The sequence below is a fragment of the Oncorhynchus mykiss genome, chromosome 23 (assembly GCF_057628025.1).
Source record: "Oncorhynchus mykiss isolate SJ-2025 chromosome 23, ASM5762802v1, whole genome shotgun sequence".
Lineage (NCBI taxonomy): Eukaryota > Metazoa > Chordata > Actinopteri > Salmoniformes > Salmonidae > Oncorhynchus > Oncorhynchus mykiss.
The window spans coordinates 43,202,593-43,210,371 of record NC_143044.1 but is presented as its reverse complement, the minus strand read 5'-3'; positions in this window follow the sequence as shown (position 1 = coordinate 43,210,371).

Sequence of the window (7,779 nt, the reverse complement as noted above, 5' to 3'; positions counted from 1 at the left end):
GTTGGGATAGTGTTCTTCGGATTGCAAGCCTCCCCCTTTTTCCTCCAAACATAACTATGTGTCATTATGGGCAAACAGTTCTACTTTTGTTTCATCAGACCAGAGGACATTTCTCCAAAAACTATGATCTTTGTCCCCATGTGCAGTCGCAAACCGTAGTCTGGCTTTTTTATGGCGGTTTTGGAGTAGTGGCTTCTTCCTTGCCGAGCGGCCTTTCAGGTTATGTCAATATTGGACTTGTTTTACTGTGGATATAGATACTTTTGTACCTGTTTCCTCCAGCATCTTCACAAGGTCCTTTGCGGTTGTTCTGGGATTGATTTGCACTTTTCGCACCAAAGTATGTTAATCTCTAGTAGACAGAATGCATCTCCTTCCTGAGCAGTTCGATGGCTGTGTGGCCCATGGTAATTATACTTTGCGTACCAGATGAACATGGTACCTTCAGGCATTTGGAAAATGCTCCCAATGATGAACCAGACTTGTGGAGGTCTACAATTTTTTTCTGAGGTCTTGGATGATTTCTTTTGATTTTCCCATGATGTCAAGCAAAGAGGCACTGAGTTTGAAGGTAGGCCTTGAAATACTCAGATTATGTAATTTAGCCTATCAGACACTTATAAAGCCATGACATACATTTCTGGTATTTTCCAAGCTGTTTGAAGGCACAGCCAATTTAGTGTGTGTAAACTTCTGACCCACTGGAATTGTGAAATAATCTGTCTGTAAACAATTGCTGGAAAAATGATTTGTGTCATGCACAATTAGATGTCCTAACCGACTTGCCAAAACTATAGTTTGTTAACAAGACATTTGTGGAGTGGTTGAAAAATGAGTTTTAATGACTCCAACCTAATTGTATGCAAACTTCCGACTTCTGTAGCTGCTCTTTCCTGCCGATGCACGGAAAACCCTGCCAGCTCTATATTATCCGGGTCGTTGTTCAGCCACGACTCGGAGAAACATAAGATATTACAGTTTTTTAATGTCCCGTTGGTAGGATATTCTTAATTGTAGATCGTCCAGCTTATTTTCCAATGATTGCACGTTGGCCAATAGTATGCAGGGTAGTGGTGGTTTACCTACTCAGAAGTGTTTTGGCTCACCAGGACCGACATTGAACAGCCCTGGGTTAGACCTATACTTGAAATCGCTCATGATATTGCTCCTCCTCTGTGTCTGTAACAGTAAAAGTAACTCTTTCTGGTTTGTAAATGTGTGATTTCCATACCTCATTAGTAGGTGACAGCCAGTCCCCTGGTAAGCCTTGATGAGACAGGATGAATCCCTGCCTAACATGTCAGCCAGACATCACGCCCAAGCCAGGCCTCCAGTCCCCACATCCCCATACACAGCTGTCACCTTTCCTGTAAAACACACTTCCTGTAATACATAATAATCTTACACATAATCACAACATATGAGTCATAAATCCAGCGGTGGCAAGCTGTGAGGAAAATTACTCAGAAGAAGAGCCATGATATGAAATTTCTAATAAAATATACCAACAATAATGGTAGACCTCAAGGGTTGCCATGGGTACACACTGCTTCATCATTGTTTCTGGTTGGTTGTGACCCATAGCCTAGTTAAACCAGCCTGAATGCTTGTTTGGTTTGGTCCGGTTTAACCCGCAGCAGCATTCATTCTGGTTAAACAGGCTACAAAACCCGGACAGCTTCACATTAAACACACAGGACAGCTGACTCCTGCTACAGGCAAATCAAACACAGATCAGGGGACCGGGATAATAGGGACTAATGGATGAGGGTGTGCTGTCAGATGTGAAACCCTGAATTTCCCCAGTGCATTCTGGGGTAAACTCTGGCATTCTGAAGCCCTCAATGTCCATTAAAATAGTTTTAAGCGTGGCTATGTTTAGTAAATACATGTGAGCTAATGACAATGTATACGCTGTATTTATGTTTGTTGTAAGGGCATCACTGTGATTTAACGCTGTCTTTCAAGTACAACTTCCGTTGTGATCTCTGTCCCAAACTTGTATTTCTTATCTGAACCATTTTGAGCACTTATATCATATTGATAACAGGCATATAGTACAACAGCACACAGCTTGTTACGGTGCGTGAATGAGGACCCAAAAGCGAATTAACGTAAACAGAGCTTCTTTAATAACAAAACAAAACGTAGGCTCAGATGGACCGGCAGGTTCCGACAGGACAAGACAAGGTTACAGCAAACATGACGACAGTCTGGTTCAGGCATGAAACACAACAAACAAGAATCCGACAAAGACAGGAACAAAAACAGAGAGAGATATAGAGGACCTAATCAGAGGGAAAAAGGGAACAGGTGGGAAACGGGGTGAATGGGTAGTTAGGAGGAGACAAGGAACAGCTGGGGGAAAGCGGGGGAGAAAAGGTAACCTAAGACGACCAGCAGAGGGAGACAGGGTGAAAGGAAAGGACAGAGACAAGACACAACATGACAGTACATGACAGTACCCCCCCACTCACCGAGCGCCTCCTGGCGCACTCGAGGAGGAAACCTGGCGGCAACGGAGGAAATCCTCGATCAGCGCACGGTCCAGCACGTCCCGAGAGGGAACCCAACTCCTCTCCTCAGGACCGTACCCCTCCCAATCTACGAGGTACTGGTGACCACGGCCCCGAGGACGCATGTCCAAAATTCTACGGACCCTGTAGATGGGTGCGCCCTCGACAAGGATTGGGGGGGGGGGGGGAAAGACGAGCGGGGGCGCGAAGGACGGGCTTGATGCAGGAGACATGGAAGACCGGGTGGACGCGACGAAGATATCGCGGAAGAAGAAGTCGAACTGCGACAGGATTAATGACCCGAGAAATACGGAACGGACCAATGAACCGCGGGGTCAACTTGCGAGAAGCCGTCTTAAGGGGAAGGTTCTGAGTGGAGAGCCAAACTCTCTGACCGCGACAATATCTAGGACTCTTAGTTCTACGCTTATTAGCAGCCCTCACAGTCTGCGTCCTATAACGGCAAAGTGCAGACCTGACCCTCTTCCAGGTGCGCTCGCAACGTTGGACAAAAGCCTGAGCGGAGGGGACGCTGGACTCGGCGAACTGAGATGAGAACAGCGGAGGCTGGTACCCGAGGCTACTCTGAAAAGGAGATAGCCCGGTCGCAGACGAAGGAAGCGAGTTGTGGGCGTATTCTGCCCAGGGGAGCTGTTCTGACCAAGACGCAGGGTTACGAAAAGAAAGACTGCGTAAGATGCGACCAATAGTCTGATTGGCCCGTTCTGCTTGACCGTTAGACTGGGGGTGAAAGCCGGAAGAGAGACTGACGGAAGCCCCAATCAAACGGCAAAACTCCCTCCAAAATTGAGACGTGAATTGCGGACCTCTGTCCGAAACGACGTCTGACGGAAGGCCATGAATTCTGAAAACATTCTCGATGATGATTTGTGCCGTCTCTTTAGCAGAAGGAAGCTTAGCAAGGGGAATGAAATGAGCCGCCTTAGAGAACCTATCGACAACCGTAAGAATAACAGTCTTCCCCGCTGACGAAGGCAGTCCGGTGACAAAATCTAAGGCGATGTGAGACCACGGTCGAGAGGGAATAGGAAGCGGCCTGAGACGGCCGGCAGGAGGAGAGTTACCGGACTTAGTCTGCGCGCAGACCGAACAAGCAGCCACGAAACGACGCGTGTCATGCTCCCGGGTGGGCCACCAAAAACGCTGGCGAATGGAAGCAAGCGTACCCCGAACGCCAGGGTGGCCGGCTAACTTGGCAGAGTGAGCCCACTGAAGAACGGCCAGACGAGTAGGAACGGGAACGAAAAGAAGGTTCCTAGGACAAGCGCGCGGCGACGGAGTGTGAGTGAGCGCTTGTTTTACCTGCCTCTCAATTCCCCAGACAGTCAACCCGACAACACGCCCCTCAGGGAGAATCCCCTCGGGGTCAGTGGAGGCTACTGAAGAACTGAAGAGACGAGACAAAGCATCAGGCTTGGTGTTCTTAGAGCCCGGACGATAAGAAATCACGAACTCGAAACGAGCGAAAAACAGCGCCCAACGCGCCTGACGCGCATTAAGTCGTTTGGCAGAACGGATGTACTCAAGGTTCCTATGGTCAGTCCAAACGACAAAAGGAACGGTCGCCCCCTCCAACCACTGTCGCCATTCGCCTAGGGCTAACCGGATGGCGAGCAGTTCGCGGTTTCCCACATCATAGTTACGTTCCGACGGGGACAGGCGATGAGAAAAATACGCGCATGGGTGGACCTTGTCGTCAGAGAGGGAGCGCTGAGAAAGAATGGCTCCCACGCCCACCTCTGACGCGTCAACCTCGACAACGAACTGTCTAGAGACGTCAGGTGTAACAAGGATAGGAGCGGATGTAAAACGATTCTTGAGGAGATCAAAAGCTCCCTGGGCGGAAACGGACCACTTAAAGCACGTCTTGACAGAAGTAAGGGCTGTGAGAGGAGCTGCCACCTGACCGAAATTACGGATGAAACGACGATAGAAGTTCGCGAAGCCGAGAAAGCGCTGCAGCTCGACGCGTGACTTAGGGGCGGGCCAATCAATGACAGCTTGGACCTTAGCGGGATCCATCTTAATGCCTTCAGCGGAAATAACAGAACCGAGAAATGTGACGGAGGAGGCATGAAAAGTGCACTTCTCAGCCTTCACAAAAAGACAATTCTCTAAAAGGCGCTGGAGGACACGTCGAACGTGCTGAAGATGAATCTGGAGTGACGGTGAAAAAATCAGGATATCGTCAAGGTAAACGAAAACAAAGATGTTCAGCATGTCTCTCAGGACATCATTGACTAATGCCTGAAAGACAGCTGGAGCGTTAGCGAGGCCGAAAGGAAGAACCCGGTATTCAAAGTGCCCTAACGGAGTGTTAAACGCCGTCTTCCACTCGTCCCCCTCCCTGATGCGCACGAGATGGTAAGCGTTACGAAGGTCCAACTTAGTGAAAAACCTGGCTCCCTGCAGGATCTCGAAGGCTGAGGACATAAGAGGAAGCGGATAACGATTCTTAACTGTTATGTCATTCAGCCCTCGATAATCTATGCAGGGGCGCAGAGACCCGTCCTTCTTCTTGACAAAAAAAAAACCCCGCTCCGGCGGGAGAGGAGGAGGGGACTATGGTACCGGCGTCAAGAGCTACAGACAAATAATCCTCGAGAGCCTTACGTTCGGGAGCCGACAGAGAGTATAGTCTACCCCGGGGGGGAGTGGTTCCCGGAAGGAGATCAATACTACAATCATACGACCGGTGTGGAGGAAGAGAGGTGGCCCTGGACCGACTGAACACCGTGCGCAGATCGTGATATTCCTCCGGCACCCCTGTCAAATCACCAGGCTCCTCCTGTGAAGAAGAGACAGAGGAAACAGGAGGGATAGCAGACATTAAACATTTCACATGACAAGAGACGTTCCAGGAGAGGATAGAATTACTAGACCAATTAATGGAAGGATTATGACAAACTAGCCAGGGATGGCCCAAAACAACAGGTGTAAAAGGTGAACGAAAAATCCAAAAAGAAATGGTTTCGCTATGATTACCAGAAACAGTGAGGGTTAAAGGTAGCGTCTCACGCTGAATCCTGGGGAGAGGACTACCATCCAGGGCGAACAAGGCCGTGGGCTCCTTTAACTGTCTGAGAGGAATGTCATGTTCCCGAGCCCAGGTCTCGTCCATAAAACAGCCCTCCGCCCCAGAGTCTATTAAGGCACTGCAGGAAGCTGACGAACCGGTCCAGCGTAGATGGACCGACAAGGTAGTGCAGGATCTTGAAGGAGAGACAGGAGTAGTAGCGCTCACCAGTAGCCCTCCGCTTACTGACGAGCTCTGGCCTTTTACTGGACATGAAGTGACAAAATGACCAGCGGAACCGCAATAGAGACAGAGGCGGTTGGTGATTCTCCGTTCCCTCTCCTTAGTCGAGATGCGGATACCTCCCAGCTGCATGGGCTCAGCACCCGAGCCGGCAGAGGAAGATGGTAGTGATGCGGAGAGGGGGGCGACGGAGAGCGCGAGCTCCTTTCCACGAGCTCGGTGACGAAGATCAACCCGTCGCTCAATGCGAATAGCGAGTTCAATCAAGGAATCCACGCTGGAAGGAACCTCCCGGGAGAGAATCTCATCCTTTACCTCTGCGCGGAGACCCTCCAGAAGACGAGCGAGCAAGGCCGGCTCGTTCCAGCCACTGGAGGCAGCAAGAGTGCGAAACTTAATAGAGTAGTCTGTTATGGATCGATTACCCTGACATAGGGAAGACAGGGCCCTGGAAGCCTCCTCCCCAAAAACAGATCGATCAAAAACCCGTATCATCTCCTCCTTAAAGTCCTGATACTGGTTAGTACACTCAGCCCTTGCCTCCCAGATTGCCGTGCCCCACTCACGAGCCCGTCCAGTAAGGAGAGATATGACGTAGGCGACACGAGCAGTGCTCCTGGAGTAAGTGTTGGGCTGGAGAGAAAACACAATATCACACTGGGTGAGGAACGAGCGGCATTCAGTGGGCTCCCCAGAGTAACACGGCGGGTTATTGATTCTGGGCTCCGGAGATTCGAAAGCCCTGGAAGTGGCCGGTGGATCGAGGCGGAGATGGTGAACCTGTTCTGTGAGGTTGGAGACTTGGGTGGCCAGGGTCTCAACGGCATGTCGAGCAGCAGACACTTCCTGCTCGTGTCTGCCTAGCATCGCTCCCTGGATCCCGACGGCTGAGTGGAGAGGATCCGAAGTCGCTGGGTCCATTCTTGGTCGGATTCTTCTGTTACGGTGCGTGAATGAGGACCCAAAAGCGAATTAACGTAAACAGAGCTTCTTTAATAACAAAACAAAACGTAGGCTCAGATGGACCGGCAGGTTCCGACAGGACAAGACAAGGTTACAGCAAACATGACGACAGTCTGGTTCAGGCATGAAACACAACAAACAAGAATCCGACAAAGACAGGAACAAAAACAGAGAGAGATATAGAGGACCTAATCAGAGGGAAAAAGGGAACAGGTGGGAAACGGGGTGAATGGGTAGTTAGGAGGAGACAAGGAACAGCTGGGGGAAAGCGGGGGAGAAAAGGTAACCTAAGACGACCAGCAGAGGGAGACAGGGTGAAAGGAAAGGACAGAGACAAGACACAACATGACAGTACATGACACAGCTGGTCCAGCTATAACTGTAATGATATAGCTGCCCTCTAGAGATGTCAACTCTCCCTTAACAAACATGAACGCTTTCCATGAAGACTGCTGCTTCGTGTCACGTACAGCTCCCGCTCATCAACCTCTATCATCCTACAGTCTTCTTTCTGTTCTCCTCTCCCACTTTCCTCTTCCCCTCTCCCACTCTCCTCTTCCCCTCTCCTCTTCACCTCTCCTCTTCCACTCTCCTCTCCCACTCTCCTCTTCCCCTCTCCTCTCCTACTCTCCTCTCCCACTCTCCGATATTAGTCAAGGGAACATTACAAATGGCCTCCTGTTCCCTATATAGTGCCCTTCTTTTCACCAAAGCCCCATGTGCCCAGGTCAGAAGTAGTGCACCATAAAGGGGATAGGGTACTATTTGTGATGCAAACAAAATCTTTGATCAACAGGAAGCATATTACTTGCCAGCTTTGTGGGTCCAGAGCCAGCTAATCCCTGACATGCTAAATGAGTAACGGGTTTACTAACCTCTGATCTGTTGAGGTAGGACACGCACCAGGCCAATTACACCCCTGACTTATGAGAGGGGAACAAGGGGCTCATTGAGACACAGAAGGATTTGGGCTTTGTATTATAATGTGAGGGTTGTTTCGGTAGACTGTCAGCATGTCCG